This window comes from Eriocheir sinensis, chromosome 31 (assembly GCF_024679095.1).
Source record: "Eriocheir sinensis breed Jianghai 21 chromosome 31, ASM2467909v1, whole genome shotgun sequence".
NCBI lineage: Eukaryota > Metazoa > Arthropoda > Malacostraca > Decapoda > Varunidae > Eriocheir > Eriocheir sinensis.
In genome coordinates this window covers 11,453,606-11,478,740 of record NC_066539.1, presented here as the reverse complement: position 1 = coordinate 11,478,740, position 25,135 = coordinate 11,453,606, and positions in this window count along the sequence as shown.

Here is a 25,135-nt window from a genome sequence, read left to right as displayed (position 1 = left end):
TCTTTATTAACCTCTTCTTTTAAATATGCAATCGTCACTTAATTTCCTTCTTCTAAATAATTATGAAGTCAGGTCATTCTTTATTTCCACCTTCTTTTAGATATCCAATCAAGTCACTTTACTCCCCTCTTCTTTTTAATTTGGAATCCTCACTTTATTTCCCTCTTCTAAGTATGAAACCGTCACTCTTTCCCTCTTTTAAATATGCAACCATGTCATTCTTTATTTCCCTCATTAACCTTCCTTCAACATTACATGACACAACACATACAATAATCATTAACCATTGTCCCCTACGCCTTCCCAACACAAGATAGAAGGCCAGTGCAGCGGAGATGAGCACTGAGGCCACGCGCAGTTATACCATATGCCCCCAACTTCACCTAAAACTACGTCTTCTCAAAATCCATCAAAATCATAAGACCCTTCAGTCAGTCCTCTCACGCCCTGAAACCATCCAAATATTCTCTAAGTCGTGAAGCCTTTACATTCCTCGCCCATTCAAAAACTTTAATGACCTCACCTCCAGCGGACGTCAAAATAACGTCTTCGGCAAATTTCCAAAACGAACGCATTCACTCAAGTTCCCCAACCTACAAATTCGATACTCTCTCAGCTACACACACACACACACACACACACACACACACACACACACACACACACACACACACACACATGAGCCTAACACCTACACCATCCAAAACGCATATTCGTCCGTATCGGTGTGTGTGTGTGTGTGTGTGTGTTGGGGTGAGGTAGGGGGTTCTTTCCTATAGGTTTTACTCTCTCTCTCTCTCTTACTTTCTTACCTCCTTTTCTTCCTTCCTCCATTCCTTCCCTCCTTCCCTCCTTCCCTCCTTCCTTCCTTCCTTCCTTCCTCTTTCACTTTTACTCTCACTCACTCACCCCCCCCCCCGTGGTAGGCGTGGCACGCGTCTCTTTGAAGAATGTTATAATCATCTATTAGGCAGTTCATAATTTTTGCTCACCCGCTGACGAGGGAAGTTCCTTTGTCGACGAGGCTCATTTGCATGCGCTTCTTTGGCCGCTAACTTTTTCAAATAACCCAAAGACAAGTCGTGTTCTTCTTTGTGGGACAGGCGCGTAATTATAATACATTAGAGGTGGAGGATGCCTACCCCCCCCTCCTCCCCTCTCTCTCTTTGGGTCTGTCTGTCAGTCTGGGTTTTTGTCTGTCTGTCTGTCTGTCTATGTCTGTCTCTCCATCTTTCCTAGTTTTACTTTCTTTACTTCCTTCCTTCCTTCATTCGTTTTTTTTTCGTTCGTTCCTTCCTTCCTTTTTTCCATTTCTTTCTTTCTTTTTTTTCTTAATTCCTTCCTTCCTCAGTTCCATCTTTCCTGCCTCTCTTCCTTCCTATTTTCTTTCTTTCTCTCTCTCTCTCTCTCTCTCTCTCTCTCTCTCTCTCTCTCTCTCTCTCTCTCTCTCTCTCTCGACAGAAGTTCCCGTTTTGAATTGATTCCATTCTTTTTATTCTTTCTTTTACCTTTATTTCGAACTGGCCAACTTTTTCTCCCCCTTTCAGTTAACTTTTCCTTTTCCTTCTTTTATTTTATTACTTTGCTGATAAGTTTTTTTTAGAGTTGATGGATATTTCTTTTCTTTTTCTTACCTACGATTTTTTTTTCTTTCTGTGGCGTAAACCATTGATTCAGCTCACACACACACACACACACACACACACACACACACACACACACACACATCTAAGATCACGCGGAAACTCATTTTTTTTATATCAATTCCGTATATATAGATTTTAGACTCCTCCTATCTCTCCTCTGTGCGTGTGCGTGTGTGTGTGTGTGTGTGTGTGTGTGTGTGTGTGTGTGTTTGGCCGTTACGTAACACTGATTTAGAGGGGGATCAGAGGCGAGTGTGCGGGTTTTACAGCGTGTTGAGGGAGAGACTTTGATGTGTGTGTGTGTGTGTGTGTGTGTGTGTGTGTGTGTGTGAGAGAGAGGAGAGAGAGAGAGAGAGAGAGAGAGAGAGAGAGAGAGAGAGAGAGAGAGAGAGAGAGAGAGAGAGAGAGAGAGAGAGAGAGAGAGAGAGAGAGAGAGAGAGTAAAACCAGAGAAAAATGAACAGCTTATCTCATCTTCCTTCCTAACTAATGTGTTCCGCGATGGTATTGAATAAATGTCCTCTATTCTTTCTTTTTTGCCCTTTTTCATAGTTTTCTTTGTTCTTGCAGTTTCTTTTTCTCTTTTTTTATTCTTTTTCCTGTAACCTTTAGTAACACATCCATTTCCTCCTTTATTTGAACGTTCCGGTTACTGTTTATACCTATGAGTTAACCAGTTATTTTTCCTCACTCTTCGCTAATGACTTTTTATTCTGAGTTTCAAGGAAGAGTATAATCACTAGTACCATTCATTTTATACATTGTGCGGACTACATTTATGCATTGCCCTTACTTATATTTCACCTACTTTTCATTTACAAGACAAGGATGAGGAGATGCAAGTCCGGTATCAAGAACAGCATTAGAAGAAGCAGCACCAAGAGAGAAGAAAATCAGGTAAGAACAGGCAGGTGAAAACGGGAAGACAGGTAAGCAGACAGGTAGACACAAAAAGACACGTACAAACAAACTAACACACAGGTAAGGACAAGCAGGTAAAAGCCAGGTATTATTATTATTATGACGCAGGAACGAGAAGACAGGTAAGAACAAGCACAGGTAGACACAAACAGACACGTACACACAAACTAACACACAGGTAAGGACAAACAGGTAAAAGCCAGGTATTATTATTATTATGACGCGGCGCCAGTCCCGATTTACAGTGTGGCATCGGTGACTAGATTTGCATCGCGCCAACGCCTCCCGCGGCCCTGCTCAATAACCGCGAAATTACGTGGTGGTGGTGGTGGTGGTGGTGACGAGGAGGTAGCATAATGGTGTTGCCCGTGGTGGTGGTGGTGGTGGTGACGAGGAGGCGGCGTAATGGTGATGCCCGTGGTGGTGGTGGTGGTGGTGGTATTGACGGTGAGATGCAGTTTAAAGGTGGTGATGATGATGATGATTCTTGTGATGGTGGTGGTGGTGGTGAAGGGAGGAGGAGGAGGAGGAGAAGAAAAAAGGAAGAAGAGCAGGAGGAAAAGGAGGAGAATTAGTAAGAAGAGGAAGAGGAGGAGGAATATTGGAAGCGATGGAAGGAAAGGAGGTGAGAGAAGGAGTAGAGAGTAGCGGGAGGGAGAGGAGGAGGAGAAGGAGGAGGAAGAGGAGGAGGAGACAGAAGAAGAAGAGAGGAAAAGGGCAGCGGCAACAGGATGGAAGAAGAGGGAACGTTGAAGTAAGATGAACTTGAAGGGGAAGGAAGAAAAGAAGCGAAGGGAAGAGAAAGGAAAGCAAAGGAAGGGAAAGGAAGGGAAACCATGGGAAGAAGAGGAAGAAGAAAATTGGACAGGTGCACGGCGGAAGGATATCCTCTATACACCAATTTCAAGACTCTTTTTTTCTCATCATAATCCTACTCTGTCCTTTTTTCTAGTGCAAGGTAATTCTCCACTTCCTACGGCTTTCACTTCTACCTCTCCTTTCCTATCCTGTCTCCTCCCCTTCCTGCCATTCCCACCTCTCTCCCTCCCTCTCTCTCTCTCTCTCTCTCCTCAGACCAATCATCATCACTGTCTACGTAACTTCAGAACATTACCTTACAAAACATTACCTTGCTATACATTACCTTACCTTACATCCCCTTATACCGGTACCTACCCTAGTAACTAAAGAAAGGAAGGTATTAAAAAGGAAAGGTAGAGTATTAAGGTAAAAAGCGAAGAAGGGTGGTAATAGAAAATAGTAAAAGAGGAAAGATAACACAAGGGAAGATGATGGTAGGCGGCAAAGACCAGGGAAACAGAGAAAGTAAAAAAAAAGTAAAGACCAGGGAAACAGAAAAAGACAGAAAGAGAGTAAAGAGGAGGAAGAAAACTATGACACACAAGAGAAACGCGGAACAAATAAAACGAGCCGAGACAGGAAGGAAGAAAAATGAGAAGAGATGAATACCAGGAAGGGAGGCGAGGGAGAAACAGCGGAAAGAAAGAATATAAGACAAGCAGGGAAGAGGAGGAGGAGGAGGAGGAGGAGGAGGAGGAGTTGGAGAGGAAGAACAAGAAGAACAAGAAGAAGCGTAGGAGGAGGAAAAGTACAAAAGTGTAAGTTCGTGTGAGGGTGGAAAGGAGATTCTGAGAACGCGGGAGAAGAATGAGAGGGATCACGAGGAGGGGGAGGAGGAGGAGGAAGAGGAGAGGTGGGAAGGAACTCTAGTCAGTGGGTGTATCAGCTCGTTAAGCAGACGGCCATTCGTTAAACACACCTCCATATCCGACAAGGAGGAGGAGGAGGGGGAGGAGGAGGGGGAGGAGGAGGAGGGCGTGGTGAAACATGGAAACATGGAAACGCAGGCAACAGAAAGCCTATTGGCTCATTACGAGGTTGCCCGTTCTGGTGATTTAATCTGCTCGACAGCCTGGGGCCTGGGGAGCAGATGAAACCTCGATATTGAGGAGCAGATGAAAGCGCCTCGATATTGAGGAGCAGACAGCAACTCAATATTCAGTTTACTCCCGACGCAGCGAAGTGACGGTCGATTCTATATTTGAAGGAGTTGATAGTATTCATTTACTACTTCTGAAGGAAGATTGTTCCAGTGACTTATGAATCGGAATTAAAAGAAACTACTACCGAAGTCTGTCTTACATCGACTAGACTGAATGGGTAAACCGTTATTTCTAGTTCTTAGGTTGGTTTGCAATTCAAAGAAATTGGAGTAATCGACGTTATTGATTTTTTTTAGATACTTGAAGACTTGAATCATATCTCCTCGTAGGCGTCTTTTCTCCAATGTAAAGAGATTGAGTCGCTTTGTCGTTCCTCGTACGGTTGAGCCCTTAAGGTTGGTATCATTTTCGTGGCGCGTCGTTGAATCCTTTCCAGTAAATCAATGTCCTTCTGTAATTTAGGAGACAGAACTGTACTGCGCATACTCGAGTGCGGTCTTACCCATGAATTATTATAGGATAGCAGTAATCACGTCTGGCGTTTTACTCAAGTTCCTCGCTATGAACCCGAGCATAGTGTTGGCTTTGTTGTATGCTTTTTTACAGTGATTCGCGTGTTTCAGGTCACTGCTGATAGTGACTCCAAGATCCTTTTCCTCCTGCATCGCTTGCAGAGGTCTCCCATTCATGATGTATGTGTGGTTACTATTTCTGGACCCAATGTGCATGACTTTGCATTTGTCAACATTAAGGACATTTGCCATTTTCCGACCATTCGATAATGTGATTGATTGGTCTTTCTGAATGATTTCGCAGTCGGTCTTTGTGAGGGCCTTTCCCCCACCTTAGTAGTCATCAAGCAAATTTCGATATTGATTTCAGTCCTGATTCGAGGTCGTTGATATATATGATGAAGAGAATGGGTCCCAGCACTGACCCTTGAGGCACTCCACTAGCCAATCGGAAGGCTGTCCGTTGAGTAGTACTCGTTGTTTTCTGTCGGTGAGCCAATCTCTTATCCACGCGATCAGATTGGCTCCATCCAATGCCCGCCGAGTGCAGTTTCTTAAGGAGTCGCTCGTGCGGTACCTTGTCGAAGGCTTTCTGAAAGTCCAGGTATATAACATCACTAAGGGGATGTGGGCATCCCAGTTCTTATATATACCTTGGAAGTCCTAATAGATTCGTACCTAGGCAGGAGCGCTTGTTTCTGAAGCCATGCTGGGTGTCGGAGATTACATTATTGTCTTCTAGAAACTTAACAAGTTTGTCTCTAATAATCTTTTCGAGTATTTTCCTGCCACTGATGTCAAACTTATGGGCCTGTAGTTTAATGCAACGCTTTTGTCTCCTTTTTGAAAATTGGTGTTACGTTCGCCATCTTCCAGTCTTCCGGGACCTTCCGGGACCTTTTTCAATTGAACAGACTGGTTGAATATGTTAGTGAGTGGCTGAAGTATTTGTTGTTTAAGCTCTTTTAATAACCGCGGGGACAAACCGTCAGGTCCTGTTGACTTGTTCGTGTCGAGTTATCCAAATACTCTTTCACTTCTTGGTCGCATATTGAGTCAATTTTCAGGGGCGTGATTCCCTCGGCAGGTCAGGGTTCTCGGGCATGGTTTCGATGTTCTCGACTGTGAATACGGATGCGAAGTTACTGTTGAGGATTCTGGCCATCTGTTTACTGTCCTGAGTTGCAGCTCCAGTCTCGTCTGTCAGGGGACCAATATTGGATTTTACTTTCTTTTTCGATCTGATGTATGTGAAGAATTTTTTTGAGTTTGTCTTGATGTCACGCGCTATTTGTTTTCGTAGTTGCGTCTACTACTCCGAATAAGGGTGCGACAAGCTCTGAGGCTGTTTTGGTACTGAGTATGGGCTTCGGCCGTGTCATTCTCTTTCATTAGGTTATAATTCCTTTTTAAGTTTACCGTTTTATTTCTCTGGTCATCCACGGTGGATCTACGGCACCATTAACTCGCCTGGGTTTCGTAGGCACTGTAGCCTTTTCTACTCCCAAAAGCTTATCTTTGAAGTTGTTCCACACGTTGTCGATTGTATTGTCGGTTAGGTGAAGTTGGTCCCAGGTCGCAGAGGGAACCAGCTCACAGGCTAGGTTGAAATTTGCTTTTTTGTAATCTGGTATCACTGACGGATTATCTACGAGTTTGTGACATATGTTGACATTAAAACGGATTAAGTGGTGATCGCAGCCATTAAGTTTCTCACCAACTTCACAGTTGCGAATGAGGTCGGGATCGCATACCAGACCCAGCAGATTGTTTTCCCTTGTTGGTTGAGTTACAACTTGAATGAGGAACGAATCCTCCACCATTTCTATAAGCCTGTTACCCTCTTGATCTCCAGTCAATTGTCCCCAGTCAATGTTAGGGCACTTAAAGTCCCAACTTATTATTGCTTCCTTGTTTTGTGTTAGAGAGTGAATTTCTTCGTACAGGGCAATGTCATAGGCTGCCTGTTGTTTTGGGGGCCTGTATACGGTCGCAAGTGTTAGTTTCTTGTTATTTGTGGTTATTCCACATAGACGGAATCGTATTTCTCTGCGTCCTGTTTGTCTATTTTTATGGCAGGAAGCGTACGTTTTACGTAGCAAACTACTCTTCATCCTTTTTTGTGCTTTCGACTTTTGTGGAAGCTTTTGTACCCAGTAAATGACAGTTCAGATATGAGATGTGCAGAGTTGCCCCAAGTATCTGTGATGGCTACCACATCTGGTTTCTCTGTTGCAATATACGCCCTAATTTCGTCCTTTTTGGGTATTAAATTATGTGCATTTGTGTATAAAACAGAAATGCGACTCCTGTTTTTGCCGCGTTGAGTTGAATGAGTTCGCTTGTCGGAGGCGTCGTTGGTTACACAGTTTCTTGCAAGCCGCATCGACGCTACGGTTCGGTTGATCAAGGGTTGCCTTTGCCTTGCCTCCGCCTCAGTTTTTCGAGAAGCTTTCAACTGCATCGTTCAGGAGCCTTCCTAGCCGCGCCGAACCAACCTCGTTCAAGTGGAGTCCGTCCTCCCAAAACAAATCTGGGCGCTGGTTGAAGTGATGCCATGGAAGAAGGAAGGGACTGGATGGGGGAGGATGTCGAGTTGATGGTGGAGTGTGAGAAAGAGGAAGAAAAAGAAGACGAGGAGGGGACGAAGAGGAAGAAGAGAGGGAGTTAGTATAAGAAAGAGGAGCAGAGTGGAAGGTCGAAACTATAACGAAGAATACGGAGGAGGAGGGAGGTTTAAAGGGAAGTGAGGTAAGGAAGGGTAAGGTTAGGGTTAGAGGATATCAGAGGGGGGAGGAAGGGGTTGGGTTAAGGGTCAAAGGACTCGAACTGGGGCCGGAATTTTAAAGGTAGAGGAGATGAGATTCATGTTTCCTCCGACACGACGCAACACGATCGCCTCAAGCTGATAGACAGGAAGACAAACAAGGAGAAAAAAAGTAAACAGGGAAAAGTGCTGAATATGATGCTCTCTCTCTCTCTCTCTCTCTCTCTCCTTCAAATCTATGTAAATCTATGTAAAACCCCTTCGTCCTAACTTCCTTTCTTTCTTCTTTCTATTCCTTCCTTCCTTCCTTCCCTCCTTGTGAACACTCTGTTATCATTATTATCATCTTATATCATTCATATTTTTATCATTATCAACGTACTTGTGAAATGACGTCACTTTCTCTCTCTCTCTCTCTCTCTCTCTCTCTCTCTCTCTCTCTCTCTCTCTCTCTCTCACACACACACACACACACACACACACTCCTCACCTCACCCCACCCACACAAAAACACACATGCAAAAAAAAAAAAAAAAAAAAAATAGAAGCGTTCACAGCCTCCCCGCTTCTCAGTCCAGTTCAACGACCGCATGACGCCAGCCCAGACCGATCCAGCCCAGCCCAGGCAAACCCCGTAAGCCTCCTCTCCTCTCTCTCCCCTCCCGCCCTCCCGCCCGCCCCGCCCCGTGCCCTAGATCCCCCCGCCTGAGGCTTCCCGGCGGAGGTCAGCGGGGCGGGTCACGCAGGGCCCCGCCAGCCGAGACCAGCCCGAGTGTCGCCCCGGGAAGGAGAGGAGGCGGGGGGAAGGGAAAAAAAAAGAGGGAGAGAAGAACAAGAAACGTGAGAGAGAAAGAGAGGGGTAGGTAGTGGAGAAGAGGGATGGACGAAGAGAACTTGACAGCTAAAAGAAAGGAAGTAAGAGGAGAGAGATGGTTTCCTCAAATTTCTTAACTTCAAAGCAGATAAATATACATACAGGGGCTCTTCGGATTACGACGTCCTCGACCTACGACGTTTAGAAGCTCCGACGCAACCCCCTTAAATATGAGCACAAAACGCTATACATGAGATTTTCGAGTGGTTTGGAGGCTCTCTAACCCATCATGAAGGGAGAGGGGAGAGGAAAAGGGATGGAGGAAAAGACAGGAAGGGGGCGGAAAAGAGGATGGAGGAGAAGAGAGGAAAAGGAATGGGGAAAAAAATGAGAGAATAGAAGGAGGAGAAGAGAGGTGGGAGTGGAAAAGGGATGGAGGAAAGGAAAGGGAGAGGAAAGTGAAGAAAGAGGAATGGGGAAAACGAGAGGAAGGGAGAGGAAAGAGAAGAGAGGAGAGAGGTGGATGAGGAAGAGAAATGGAAGAAAGGAAGATAAAGGATAGAGATGGGAGAGGAAGAGGGACGGAACGGCTTGTCACTCACCTGGTGCCAATACCTGCAACGGACCCTCATTATCAGTATTGGCAGGCATTACTAATCCGGTAAACAGGTAGAAAAGGATCTCTCTCTCTCTCTCTCTCTCTCTCTCTCTCTCTCTCTCTCTCTCTCTCTCTACCTCTCTCAACAGAAGAAAAAGGAGAAGGTAAAGAAGAAGACGGATAAGAAAGAAGGAGCAGATGAAGGTGGAAGAGGAAGGGGGAGAGAAAGAGGAAAAAGAAGAAGGAGAGGAGGAGGTAGAGGGGAGAAGAAGAGAGGAGGAGGAAAAAATTGAAGAAGGTAAAGAAGAAGAAGGATAAGAAAGAGAAGCAGGTGGAGGAGGTGGAAGAAGAAGAAGAAGAAGAAGAAGAAGAAGAAGAAGAAGAAGAAGAAGAAGAAGAAGAAGAAGAAGAAGAAGAAGAAGAAGAAGAAGAAGAGAAAACCAAACCAACATACAAGAAACTTAACCCCACCCCACCCCACCCCAAAAGAAATACAAGAAAAAAATCACGACTATCCTCAAACTGCACCAATCTTATTCTTTACCGAGGCGAGTCCCGCGAGAACACATCGAGAGAAGGACCGAACGAAGTCGTGCCAATCAGATAGAAACGTCTGGCGAGGAGCGACGAAGACGAAGACGAGGAGGAGGAAGAGGAGAAGGAGGAGGAGGAGGAGGAGGAGAGCTGATGGAGGAAACTGCAGGAAAGGGATAATGAGAGGAAGATACGAGAGCCTTGGATTGAATGTGTCCGTCACTACATCCACGAACCCGAAGAGGAAGAGGAGGAAGAGGAAGGAAGAGAGGGAAGAGAGGAAGGAAGGGAGAGAGAGAGGGAAGGGACAGGGATGGACAGGGAGTAAGGAAGGGAGGGAGGGAGAGGATACAAGCTTCCATGTTGTGATTACTGAGGGAAGGAGGGAGGGAAGTGGGGAGGAAGGACAGACAGAGGAGGAAGGGCAGGTGACATGGAAGGAAAGGAAGGGAGGGAGGAAGGAAGGAAGGAAGGGAGGGAGGAAGGAAGGGAGGGAGGGATGAATGGATTAAAGGACCCGAATACAGGGATGGGTAGCAGGAAGGGGAGAAGGAATGGTGATGATGGTGGTGGTAGTGATGGTGATGATAGTGGTGTTGATTTAGTGAAGGGTTGATAGGAAAGAGGAAAAAGAAGAGGAGAAGCAGAAGGAAAAAGATCGAAGAGGTAAGGAAAGAGGAAGGAGGTGAAGGGGGGAGAAGAAGAAGAAGAAGAAGAAGAAGAAGAAGAAGAAGGGAGGAGGAGAAGGAAAACACTGAAAAGGCAAAGGAAGGAGTAAGTGGAGGAGAGACAAGAAGAAGGGAAAAAATAAAGAGGAGGAGGAAGAGGAAAAATATGAAAAAGTAAAATAGAAAAAGAAGGATGATAAGAAGGAAGGAGGTGGTGGAAGGGATAAAGGAAGAAGAAGAGGAAGAAGAGGAGGAGGAGGAGGTAAGTAATCAGAGGGAGAAGAGGCTGGACAAAGGTGGAAGGAAGAAAATCTGATGAAATACAGATTAAAAGTTGGAGGATAAAAGAAGGAAGCGATCGCCCAGGTGAGATCAAAAGGGAGGCAGGTATCGAAGGAGAGAGAGGAAGGAAAGAAGGAAGGAGGGAGGAGGAGGGGGGAAGGAGAGAGGGAGAGGAAGGCCAAGCAAGCAAGCGATCAATATTAACACTATTTTTTTTATTATCGTACAACCAAAAGTGACTTAATAGTAATATCGAGTCAAGGAAGATGGCGCCACTATAAACACTTGCCTGCGCCATGACGAGCTGGGGCCGAACACCATCCAGGCCCCTCAAGCAAGCCTACCGGCGCTATAGGCGTAGACGTAAAAAAAAAAAAAAAAAAAAAAAGTAAACAAGAGGAAAAAACAAGAATAAAAACAAAAATAAGAAGAAATAGAGTGAACAAGGAAGAAATCAGAAAAGGAATGAAGGAATAAAAGAAGGAATGAGGAGAAAACAGAAGTGGAGAAACAACAAAAATAACAAGAACTAGAATTATTATCAGAGAAGGAATAAGGGGAAGAATGAAGAAGAGGAAAAATGAAGCGAGGAATAGAGAGATAAATGGAGAAATAGAGAAGGAGAAAGAAGAGAAAGAGCAAGAAGAATAAGCAAGGAAAGAACAAGCGAAGGAATGAAGGAAAAACGAAAGAAATGGGAAATCGAGGAGAGAAAGAGAGAGAGGAAGAAATATAAATAGAATAAAGAAGAACAAGAACAAACATTAAGGAAGGAAGGGTCAAGGAAATAAACTGAGAGAAATAAAAGAAGGAGCGAAGGAAATAATAAGAGAAAAGCTGAAGGAAGGAAGGAGATATGAAGGAGGAAGGGAATAGGAGAAGGAAGGAAGGAGAGAATGGTGAGTGGGAGAAAGGATGGAAAGAAGAGGGAAAATAAATAAAAAAAAGAGCATATACATTCCACCATTATCCCGCAGCCTCAGCTCACTTCAATAACACGAAACGACTGACATTCCTTCACTCATCATCCAGCAAAGTGAGCAAACTATTTGACAAACTTTTAAATCACCACAAAATCACAATAAAGTATTAAAACCATTCCGTGAGCTTTCGAGAGTTTCCAACATTCTCTTTTATGTCAATTTCGGGAATATTAACTTTAAACAACTACTAATAAACAATCCAAGCATAACGTATATTGAAATCACCTTCCCTTTATTATATCAACGTGAACCTTAATATTACCTTACAGCAAACGTGATATTTTTGCACCAATATTTCCAAACATCAGAATCATGCAATATTACCATAAAAAACAACAACTAATAAGATACAATACAAGCATAACATATGTCAAAGTCATCTTTCCCTTTTAATATCAACCCAAACCTCAACATTATCTTATCTTGCACCCAACATCGTATTTTCACACACAAACATTATTAAGCGGCTTTACAAATATCATCATCATTATGCAAAATCGACATTAGTCTTCTTCTTCTTCTTCTTCTTCTTCCTCTTCTTCTTCTTCTTTCTTCTTCTTCTCCCACCTCCTCCACCTGCTTCTCTTTCTCATCCTAATAATTAAACGGCATTGCTAAAATTATTATCCTCAGGCAAAATCGACATCAGTTTCACCTTCCTCCCTATCTCAACGCAAACCCTGCCTCCCAACATGCAGTCAACACGATTTCGCAACAACATTATCAAACGACATTACTTAAGTCATTCTCAGGCAATATTTCCATCAGTTTCACCTTCCTCCCTATCACAACGCAAAACTCTCTCCTAACATACATTTTCGCAGCAACATTATTAGACGGCAGTACTAAAATCATCCACAGGCAATATTTCCATCAGTTTCACCTGCGTACGAACAAATATCGACGCAAAACCCTCACTCTTTCACATGCAGTCTACACACATTTTCGCACGCACACATGAAAGCGGCGTCGTGCATAATCCATTAGCCTGCTGAACGCGCTGCCAAATAGACGTCCGCGCGCTGCCTGCTTGCAATTTTCACACCTGTCAGGTAACAAGAAATCCTCCGGGCACTGCAACAGGTCTGGCAGCAGCTCCTTGACACGGGGGTAACGAGGAGGAGGAGGAGGAGGAGGAGGAGAAAATGGGGCAGGTAAAGTGGCTGTGTGTTAGTGGATGCGGAGGTGGTAGTCACAGTGAAGAAGAGGAGGAGGAGGAGGAGAAGGAGGAGGTTGGGAAGAAAAGAGGAGGAAGAAAGAAAGAATACACGAAAAGAAAGACAGCAAGATATAAAAGAAAAACAACAAGCGTACCAACAGAAACACACCAATGATAGTACGCAGCACATCCTACAACACGGAGTCCCAAGGCGGGGTGGAGGAGGAAGAAAACCAGGGCGAAGAAGGTAGGGGAAGGAGGTGGGGCGAAGGGGAGGGAGAGGGAGGCGGGGGTCAAGTGAGGTGACGTCAGGAGCCCCGCGCATCCCCGACGGGTAGACAGACGCAGCGAAGCATGACAGCAAGGGAACCACTCAACCCACAGAGGCCAACAGACGCCGCTCACAACAGTATACTCAGACCTCAAGTGATTTGCCTTCAGGGGTCACTAAGCTCTTTCTCTAAATCCACATCCTCTAAAGTGGGTAGCGGCTGCCTCACTCATTCCACTGCGGGATAGCAAATAATAACAGCAAGATCATACTAATGCAACATATACAAAGATAGTGATTAACCTTGGATTGACCTCACTGATTTGTTATTTTACTTTTAGTTTTGTGTTTGCTGATTAGGTTTCTCGTTGGCCATTATATATTTTTTTTCTTCTTAACGCCGACGTTCAAGAAATTACTTAAAACTCAAATTTACCTTACTGTGATTTATGACATTATCTTCTTTGCAGCGTCAGCATCAAATATATTTTTTTACCTTACAAGATAAAGTTTAAAGGAATACATGACCCTCGCACACACACACACACACACACACACACACCTAACACTTTTTCCTCCTTCCCCAACAATAAAGCAACCAACCACTCGACCTCTCAGCCCGGCGCCTCCCTTGTGGAGTTTGCAACGCAGCCAGACGTCACTTTTACGGTATACAAAACAAACTTTCCCGGGAGTGCTTTACAAACCTTCCCTAACACAATGCACATTACCCCTTCCCTTCCCTATCCCTCCCATTCCTTTCCGATCCCCTTCTCTTACCTTCCACTCCCCCTTCCCTTCCCTTCCCTTCCCTTCCCGTTATGCAGTTTTTCTATACCTTCCCTAACGCGAATGTATATCTCCACCCCTTCCCTTCCCTTCCTATCCCTCCCTTACCCAACAGTCATGCAGCCTCTTAGTCCACCAGCCTTCCTCAAACCCTCACCCGAAGAACTACACTGACGAGCCAACTTGAGACAACTTCACGCCAACTCTCGTTCTCGAAATCACTCCATAAACGAGACTCCGGACCTTCTCGGCGTGTCCTCGGCCTCTCGGTGTGTCCTCGGTCTCTCAGTGTTCGTCTCGGGTCTTGCAGGGTCGAGAGCTTTGTCCACGGCGCGTCACGACCTCGCTCGGCAGCAATAAGAACACTCGGAGCGGCTGTTAACATCCCTAACTGCGCGCCCTTTGATGCCCTCCGCCCCGGCCCGTCCAAAGGGAAACCATCCAGCCCTGAGCCAAAGGTCTATCCAGCCGTTTCTGAGCTCACTCTACCTGCTTCCGATTGCTCCTCTTCCTCCTCTTGCTCTTGCTCCTCCTCCTCCTCCTCCTTCTCTTCGTTCTCTTTCTCCTCTTTCTCCTCTTTTCCTCCATCTCTTATTTCTCTTTCATCACCTTTCTTGTTTTTCTTGTTCTATTTCCTTTTCTTGTTCTCGTACTTGTTCTTCTTTTTCTTCTTCTCTTCCTCCACCTCCTCTCCCACCCTCTTCCTTTTCCTCCACCTAATCTTCCACCACCTCTTCCTTGTATCTGTTTCTCTTCTCCTTCTTTCTTCCTCCCCTTCTTCTTCTTCCTCCTGTTTTAGATTCCTCATTCCGCCTCATCTCCCTTTCCCCCCATTTCTCCCTCATGTCTCCTCACTTCTCTTCCCCAACCCCCCCAATCTACCCTCCACTCTCCCCTCTTCCTCCCACTCACCCCTTCGGCCAGCTTGACCTCGCCGGCCCGGAGTGAAACACGCGGGAGTGGAGATTAGATTTAATTTGCAAGGTCCACTGGTTTGTGTCGAGCGGCCGGCAGACGAGACCTGTCAGCCTCCGGGGCACACCTACTTGGGTACGTAGGCTTGACAGACGCGACGGTGAGCAGGGAAGGAGCGTGTGAGAGGAAGGTATAAAAAAAGAGATAAAAAGAGGGTGTGTGGGGAGGCTGCGCTGGGGAAAGAAGGGGAATGAGAAGAGGGGAATATGGGGAATGAAAAGGAATAAATGAGGGAGATAGAAGGGAAGAAATGGAGAGTTAGGAAGAGAGAGTTAAGGGGGATGAAGAGGAATGAAGAAGAGGAATGAGAGAAGGGAAGATAGGGAATGAAGAGGAATGAGACAGGGGAAGGAGAGGGTGGAAATAAGAAGAGAGAAAGGGTTAGAGGGATAGAGAGGAATAAAAGCGGAGGAGATGAAGGAATGAAGATGAAGGATGAAGAAAAACTGAGAAAGGGAGGAACGGAAAAGTGGAAACGGGGAGAGAGAGAAAGAGAGAGAATGAGAGAGAGGTTTGAAGGGATGAATAGAAATAAAAGAAGAGAAGATGAGGGAATGAATATGAAGGATGAAGAGCAACCAAGAGAACAGGAAGGTGTAAATAAGAACAGAAAGACATAGAAAGACGAGGTATGAGAGAGGTCGGTCGTCAGTCGGTCGGGGTGGCTTGGAGGGACACAGACGAACGAGAGAACAAAGGGAGATGAGTAAATTAAACACACCTGACCGAAGAAAATCTGCTAATTGACGCGGTAAAAACATGAGGCAGTCCATTATGTTAGGAATAAATATTTGGCTTCAACACGACGTAATGAGGAGATAAGCGAAGATATAGTAATTAGCCGCAGAGAGAGAGAGAGAGAGAGAGAGAGAGAGAGAGAGAGAGAGAGAGAGAGAGAGAGAATAACAACTCAATAAGACGGAGGAGAGAAGGAGAGAAATATAAAGCAAAGATGGAGACAAGTAAGTGAAGGAAAGCTGGAAAACGTGATATCAGAGTGAGAAGAGAAGGGAAGAGAAGAGAAGGGAAGAGAAGAGAAGGAAAGAGAAGAGGAAAGAATAAGAGAAAAGGGAAGAGAGGAGAGGAGTAGAGAAGAGAAGAGGAGAGAGAAATGAAGAGAGGAGAGATAAAGAGGTTGACGTAAGAGAGAGAGAGAGAGAGAGAGAGAGAGAGAGAGAGAGAGAGAGAGAGAGAGACCATTAACCCTCACTCACCCTTCCTTACCCTCCCTTCCTTTATCCTATCCTCCCTTCCCTTCCCCTCTCCTTAACACTCCCTCTTTACCTCTCTCTTCCCTTGCCCTCCCTTCCCCTTTCCTTTCTTCCCTTGCCCTTCCATCCCTAACCCTCCCTACCCTACCCTTCACTACCCATTTAACTACCATATCGTTCTCTGTTCTACCTCCTTACCTTACCTAACTAAACCTTACCCTACCCTACCTACCTTACTTTGCTCTACCCCCCCTTACCTTACATACCCTTCCCCATCCCATCCCTGCCCCAGCCTCCCTCCCTCTCACTCTCTCTGGCTACCCTACCCTACCTACCTTACTTTGCTCTCCCTTACCTAGTCTTGTTACCCTTCCCCATCCCTACCCTGCCCTAGCCTGCCCCAGCCTCTCCTTCTATCTGATGCCTGGGGTCGTGGTAGTGGTGGTGGTGGTGGTGGTGGTAACTGGGTACGAAGAGGCGGGTCGGCGGTCGGTGGTAGAGTTCGTTCACCATCTCGCCGTCGGTGGGGTTGGCGGGAGGGGGTGGTAGGCATGTGTCGCGGGCGGTGGCGTGAGGCCCGACACAACAATGCACGGCCGCGACTTACTCCCGAGCCTGTTAAAGAAGCTAAGTGGGGCGCTAACCAGGACTCAGGAGGCGGAGGAGGAGAAGGGAGGAGGAGAATGAAGGGGAGGTGATGAAAGAAATATGAGTGTAGGGGAAGCGAGAAAAGGGCATTAGACAGGGTAGTGAAGAAAGGGGAGAAGGATGAAGAGAAGGAGTGAGGGGGAGTGAGGAAAGAAATATGAGTGTAGGGGAGGCGAGGAAGGGGCATAAGGAAGTGAAGTAAAGGAAGGGGAGGAGGAGAAAGAGGAGGAGGAGGAGGAGGAGGTGAGGAAATAAATATAAGGAGAGGGTAGGTAGGGCAGGAGCAAAGGGCAGGAGTAGAGAGCAGGGGCACAAGGTAGGGGCACAAGGCAGGGGCACGAGGCAGGGGCACAAGGCAGGGGCACAAGGCAGGGGCACAAGGCAGGGGCACGAGGCAGGGAGCGAGGCAGGGGCGCAAGGCAGGGGCACGAGGCAGGGAGCGAGGCAGGGGCACAAGGCAGGGGCACGAGGCAGGGGAGCGAGACAGGGGAAGGGAGAGTGGGGGAGGCAAGGCAACATCTCAAAACGCACCTTCTGAGTCCCATTAGCGGTGTGGATTTCTCGACTGACTTCTTCCTCTTCCTCTTCCTCTTCTTCTTCCTCTTTCTCTTCGTATTTCTTTCTCCTCAATCTCTCTCTTTCTTTGCATATTATTGTTCTTCCATATTTTTCCATTTTCTTTACTATTTTTTCTTTTTTCAGTTTGTTTTTGTTCCTCTTTTTCTTCTTTTTACTCTCGTATTTATCTTGTCTCTCCCTCTTTGCATATTACTGTTCTTCCTTTATTTCCATTTCCTTTTACTTTTCTCTTTTCAATTTCCTTCTTTTTCTTTCTTTATCTTCTTTTATCTTTTTTCCGCTTCTCTCCACCTAATTAACGACTTGATTTACTCGTTAAGCACGCCATCATTTAGTAGGTGTATCGTTTCTTGGTATGGATTGCCGTTTTCTCTCGTTTATTTTTTTGCTAACATTTTCTCCTTATTATACCAAGAGAGAGGGAATAAATATGGCCAAAAAGAACATCGACCTGCCTTCAAATAACTCAGACCAAACACCATTATAAAAAAATCTCTCTTCTCTTCTCTTCTCTTCTCTCCTCTCCTCTCCTCTCCTCTCTCTCTCTCTCTCTCTCTCTAACAACCCCTACCCCCACGTTGCGTTATATAGGCCTTCCAAGGGTGAGGGAAAGCCGGGGTTGGGCAAAGTAAGGGAAGAGGTGCAAGACTGTCATTGTTGAGGCTCGGGTTCTTGCAGTCCATCTTGCCTCAGGCGCTTGAACTCTCCCCAGCAAAAACAACGGTTATGTAAGTCTTGTATGTATGTCACGATCCTTGCGTTAGAATATTTTAGTTTCCTCACAACTCTGGAATCATAACTGAACTATTGATGTCCTGTATCCCAGCACCATTCTCAAGGGGCTGAACGATGTGAATATGCAATGACAGTATTAATATTGGAGGAGTAAGTAAAAGCATTATTGGAAGGACTATAATTCCTCTTGCTCCTATCATTGCTATTACCATTAAAATCATTATTATATACCATTTTTTCATGATAGTAATAGCCATCATTTTTAATATCATGTTGGTCATTACATTATCAAGTTTATCATCATTGTCAGCATTATCATTATTATTATCATTATTATTTTCATTAGGCAATAATTAAATAAGTGTCATGCTACCCTGGCAGTGTTGCAAAACATATACTAATTATTTTTAACATATTTCTATCATTAACATCATTACTTTCAGCATTAACCCAACTATGTCATCATTCTCTGAACACACACACACACACACACACACACACACACACACACACACACACGGGATCAGCCACATTATAAAGAAGTCACGAGGAGCCAAAACTTACTTCCTGTCTCGCCAGTAATCCATGAGCCTTAATGAAGCAAGGCTCGCGAATTGTCCTCAAGCGGCGCCGGGTGAAGGTCAGGCCGGTTAACGTCAGGTCATTGCAGGTCGTCTTTCCTTCCCTCCCTCCCCTCCTTCCCTCTCTCTCCTACTTTCCTCCCTTCCCTCTGTCTTTCATGATTCCCTCCTTTCTCCAGCAACTCTTTCTTCCATCTCTCTTCCTTCCTTTCTTTTCCTCTCTCTCTCTCTCTCTCTCTCTCTCTCTCTCTCTCTCTCTCTCTCTCTCTCTCTCTCTCTCTCTCTCTCTCTCTCTCTCTCTCTCTCTCTCTCTCTCTCTCTCTCTCTCTCCTCCATTCCTTCTTTCTCTTTCCTTCTTCCTCCCTTCCCTCTCTCTTCTACGCTCCCCCATTCCCTTCGTTCTTTCTCTTCCATCCTTCACCTCTCTCTCTCTTTCATCCTTCCCTTCTTCTCACCTCCTTCCCTTCCCTCTCTCTCTCCTTCAATCCTCTCTTCCTTCTCTCTCCTCCTGTCATCCCTTTCCTCTCTCCCTCCTTCACTTATTCATACCATGCCAGAAAGTTTAGGTCAAGGTGTTCGTTCAAATTTTAAATGTCGTTAGTTTCATTACACACACACACACACACACATCGACAGACAGGCACACACCAGGCAGGCAGGTAGGGCTCAGGTGTCCCCCGGGAAGGAGGCGAATTAATTAATCACTTATGCAACGCCACTGACCTGCTGGAAACATTAAATCGAGCGACTGATTAATCTCCACATTGAGCCGAGTCTCCCTGTATTACCTTGCATGGGGAAATTATTAAGTGTCTATTGTTAGTATATAATCGAGGTGTAACATGGCTTGGGGCATTTAATCTTGGACGCTTTTGGGTTTCACATCTATCTCCAAAGGTCACAAAGGCGGGTAGTCGGGTTCTCATGGGTATTTTCTACGTTCATGGTGCAGAGGCCTTGTCAAACTATCACAAGACTCATAAAGCAACCAATGGACATACCCACAGCAACCTTTACAAGTGTGAGTGTGGAAGACTTGAAATGTTCGTGAGTATGGTCCTTATAGAATGTCCTTCGTTGCATGGGCTTAGTAGAATATATATATGTACAATGAAGTTAGGTTTCAGAATAGATGGAAGTACTTATATTTTTCACCCCTAACTTGTCAAATTCCATACAAAAAGTAATAACCGACATGAAAAAGGTAATAATAGGAAATGTGACCTATTTTGTGACCGGTATGTTCCCTTCAGCTGTAAATATACCTTAATTAAGCGGATGAGGTGAATGAGGTTTTGGATCAGGGCATTGAAGGGACACTACAGGAAGAAGAAGAGGAATAAACATAAGAAAGGAGAGAAGGAAGCTATAAATCGAAGAGGAATGTGATAAATGTATGCCCTAATTTTTATGAAGACTAGAAACAGGAAAAATGATTAAGAAGGATTACTTTTAGAGCGACTATTAAGAGGAGGAGATGAAGGGAGAGGAAGAGGGAGAGATGAGAACAAGAGAATTAGGAGAAGAAGGAAGAAGAAAAAACAAATGGGAAAAAAAAACAATAACAAGACAGAGGAGGGGAAGGAGGGAAGGCAAAAAAAAAAAAAAAAAAAACATCGGGAGGAAAGAGAGAGAGAGAGAGAGAGAGAGAGAGAGAGAGAGAGAGACTAAGAACACTCGCAGCAGTATTAGTGACGCGTGTATGAGGACTTGTGAGTGGATCTGTTTGAGGCGAGGTGGTGAGGGGCGAGGGACGGCGGGGCAGTGGCGTTGAAGAGAAATAAGTGGAGATTGACGACCAACTTCTTCTGTCCTATCTGACGCCGAAGGGAAGAGGAAGAGAGGAGAAAGAGGGGAGAGATGGAGAGGAAGAGGAGGGGAAAGCTGGGAGATGGAGAGGAAGGGGAGAGAGAGTGAGAGATGGAAAAGAAGGAGAGAGAGCAAGGAAATGGAGAGGAAGGGGAGAGAGGAAGCTGGAGATGGAGAGGAAGGAGAAAAAGAGAGAGAGAGAGAGAAGGGAAAGAAGAGGAAGGAGAGAGAGAGAGCTGGGAGATAAAAAGAGAGGGGAGGGGAGAGACCGACTTCTACCTTCCTCTTGTTGGAGGGAGGAAAGAAGAGGAAGGGAGAGTTGGGGGGATGGAAATGAAGGGGAGGGGAGAGACCGACTTCCCTGCTATCTGGCACTGGAGGGAAGAAGACCTGTATCGCCCTCCCTTTTCCTTCCTCATCTTCTTCGTCAGCGTCATGGAAAAGCTGTTTGGAGTGACGTTTGCTTCCTCGTTAATTCAAAGTATTCCTGTTATTGCGTTATTTGCCTCCTGACTTCAATTTCCTATATTCTTCTTCAGTATTCTTCCGTCTGACGTTTTACTGTATTTGTCTTTCTGTATTTCTAACCATTTTCTTTTTTTTTCATCTTCTGTCTCTCTGAAGTTCTTTGTTTTCCTCTCTTTCTCACTGTCTTCATCTCTTACATTCATATTTTCTCCGCCTGTCTTTCCTTCTGCTTATTTTCTTTATCCCTCTTTATCCTTTGTTTGGTTCCTAATCTTCTATATTATGTTCCTCTCTGTCTGACGTTCTTGTTTCGCTTCCTTTATTCCTGACGTCATCTTCTATATTCCTCTTCTCTTTGTCCCACGCCCTGTATTTGTCTTTCTTTATTCATCAACTTCCCCCTTCTGCATTTCATTGGACATATATTTTCAGTGTTCCTTCTTTCCTTCGTCTCTGTTAACATTTACTTTCCTGTTGTTTGTTTCAATATTTTAACTCTCGCCTTTCTCATCGTCAGTCTCGGCGTGTATATTTCCTCCTTTATTTACATTCCATTTTTTCAGATTTTTCACGGTTTTCTTTTCCCACGCGGCGGCGCTGGGCGTTACGTGACCACCGGCTTGCTGCGACGCCTTGCCGGGGCTCAGAATCCATGGCCTGACCCCTCCTAAGTTTCTCATTATTATTATTATATTATCATTATCATTGTCTCCATTCATATCCTTGCTATTATCATTTGGGTAACGATAAAAGCGAGGGAGCTTACTCACTCTTGAAGATGTTATGTGCGTGTATGAGTGGGTGCACACGGATTTCTACTAAACTACGCTTCATACAACCCTGCAAAGCTTAACATTCGAAAGTTCTTCAGTCGTGACCGTGTGAAGTTTTTTTGTTTTTTTTAATTCCTTGATTTCGTGTGCGTGCGAGCGTGTGTGCATGCGTGCGTGCGTGGCAGCATGCATGTGTGCGTGTGTGCCATGACACAAGCATGCTTACTGATGTATTTTTCCTTGTTAAATAGTACTCGTGCGGCCCTGCAAGGCATATCATTCCAAAGCTCTTGGGTAAGAATCATCGAAAACAAGTGCTGAAAGATCGGACGCATAAACGAAACAGTGGCACTGTAGGGAGGGCTCCTTCAGCTCCGCCCGCCCCGTGATTATTATTAGGCAGCACACTATTATTATTATTATTATTATTATTATTATTATTATTATTATTATTATTAATACAAACATTATTATTACCATTAATATTATCTTTTTTTTTTCATTATCATTTTTGTTATTATTATTATTATTATTATTATTATTATTATTATTATTATTATTATTATTATTATTATTATTATTATTAAAAATATCTTTATCATCCATATCATTCCTTACCACTTTCTACATTGTAAAGTTTATAAAACTAGTTAGCAGGCCACCGTTATCTCACATAAAACACTGAGATAATCTCTCTCTCTCTCTCTCTCTCTCTCTCTCTCTCTCTCTCTCTCTCTCTCTCTCTCTCTCTCTCTCTCTCTCTCTCTCTCTCTCTCTCTCTCTCTCTCTCTCTCTCTCTCTCTCTCAATCTCCTTGCGTAAATAAAAACCAACACAACCACCCCGAGACACGCCTCCCCCGAGCAAACACCAGCACCGCCCTCGCCCTCTCACTCCCTCCCTCCCGTCCTCCTACCATCCATCCCTGACTCATCCTCTCCCTCATCCTCACCGCCTCCCTTCCTCCCGCTCCGCCCTTCCTCCTCGTAACAACATGATAAATAATAATAAATCTAATAAATCTAAGTAGCTTCCGCGGATAAGTGGAGTTATAATGAAGAAATAAATTCCGGCCATTACGCGGAGGCTTTGGATTACCCGGGGGAGGCATAGATAATCAGACCATTATTTTGCCCTTCCATAAAAACCCAACCCTTAGACTTTTTACCTTCCTCCCTCCCTCCTTCCTTTCCTTTATCTCCCTCCCTTCCTTTCCTTAATATCCCTCCACTCGTTTCCTTCCTCCCTTCCCTCACTTCTTATCTCCCTCCCTTTCCTACTTTATTTCCTTCTTTGCTTCCTTCCTTCTTTCCTTCCTTTCCCTGATTCTCCTTCTATACACCTTCTTCTTGCATTCCTTCTTCCACTTCCATTCTCTCATAACCTTTCCTTCTTTTCCACCTTATTTCATTTCCTTCTACTTCCTTCTTACTTCATTCCGTCGCCTCCTTCCTTCCTTATAGTCTCCATTTTCCTTCCATTTTTGTTCTCTTCGTTATTTTCCTTCCTCTCTCTCTCTCCTTCCTTCCCTTCTTCACACCTCGTTCACTTCACTCTCGTTATTTGCTCTCCTTTCTTTCTAATTCCTACGCTTTTCATTCCCTGGTTTTCTTCATCCCGCTCCTTCCCTCTTTCCTTCTTTCTCTCTTTCTTTCTTTCTTTCTATTTATCTTTCTTTCTCTCTTTCTTTCTTTCTTTCTTTCTTCTTTCTCCCTCTCTCTGTTCCTTTTCTTTCTCTTTCTTTTCCTTTCTTTCTTTCTCTTCCCTCCATCTTTCCTCCCTCTCTCCTTCCCTCATTACTTTATTAATTCTTCCACTCTCCTCTGTTGTCAAGTACCCTCCTCCTCCTCCTCCTCCTCCTCCTCCTCTCCCTCCTCCTCCTCTTCCTCCTCATTCTCCTCCTCTTCCTCTTCCTCTTGAGTGTATTTCCTCTTATTACCTTGTATTAGGGTTTTCTCTTTTATGCCTCCATTGTGCTGAGGAGGAAGATAATTCTGTCTCTCTCTCTCTCTCACTCTCTCTCTCTCAGATAATAATGTTCATAAGAGAGAGAGAGAGAGAGAGATGGGGGGGGACTGTTTGCCATCCGTGTTGACACTTTATTCAAACCCTCATCTTGCCCATTGTGAAGTGTGTGTGTGTGTGTGTGTGTGTGTGTGTAAAAGAATGTTAGCATATGGTAGTTTAATATATAGAAGTTTTTATTGAAGGAAAAAGAAAAAAAGTGGTAAAATTGTGTGTATTCTATGTGTGTGTGTGTGTGTGTGTGTGTGTAGGTCACCCGCCCCAAGATTATCATAATGGATCCATAATCATCCGCCCGCCGTGCCGAGGCCGCCCCAAAACTTCTGCTAATTACCCGGGCCGCGGCGTGTAGGCCTAAGGAGTGACGCAGCCAATATGGATGGACCTATAAATAAGCCTGATGGACAAAGGAACAGCAGGCCAGCACTCTCAAGTCACCCGCCTATTTGTTTCGACGGCAGGGTTACTATAGGTCGGATTTATCGAGTGCTTCCTACCGCCCCTCACATTAACCATTTCCAAAGTCCAAAAAGGGGATCAATCGGATTATAATGAGTGTTTGTTTAGGTTCGAGGTATAGAAGAAGGGTTAAACTACCTCCAGGGTCATTAAACTATCCCTGAAAACACCAAAATCTCATACGAAAGCTTGACAAATGGTTGTTATTCTCAGACCCTGCAGCCCCTCACATCATATATTTCCAAAGGTCAAAAAGGAGTTCAATCGTGTCATAATGAGCGTTTGTTTAGGTTCTTGGTACAGAGGAAGGGTCGAACTACCGCCAGGGTTATAAAGCTACCCCTGGAAATGCCCGAAACTCCTACGAAATCCTTGTCAAATAGGTGATCTCGTGAGCCACAATGTTTAAGAATGGTCCCTGTACTTTAAATTCATCAGCCTATTTGTTACTTCGCCTGGCAGCTCCACCGACAGGCCGCTATTTGTTATCCATCTGGTTGCTATTCTCAGAGGCTTACGGACTTAAACACTCACTACTCATAAGGCTGTCGTAGATGTTGTGGACATTTCTAGGGGTAGTTTTATGACGCTTTCGGGCTTAAAACACCCACACTTCATAAGGCTTTCGTAAGGGCTGTGGGCATTTCTAGGGGTAGTTTTATGACGCTTTCGGGCTTAAAAGACCCACACTTCGTAAGGCTTTCATAGATGTTGTGGACATTTCTAGGGGTAGTTTTATGACGCTTTCGGGCTTAAAACACACACACTTCATAAGGCTTTCGTAAGGGCTGTGGGCATTTCTAGGGGTAGTTTTATGACGCTTTCGGGCTTAAAACACCCACACTTCATAAGGCTTTCGTAGATGTTGTGGGCATTTCCAGGGGTGGTTTTGTGACCCTGATGGTAGTTTGACCCTTCTTCTGAACCATTGTCGTGAAGAAACACTGATTAGAACCCGATTGACCT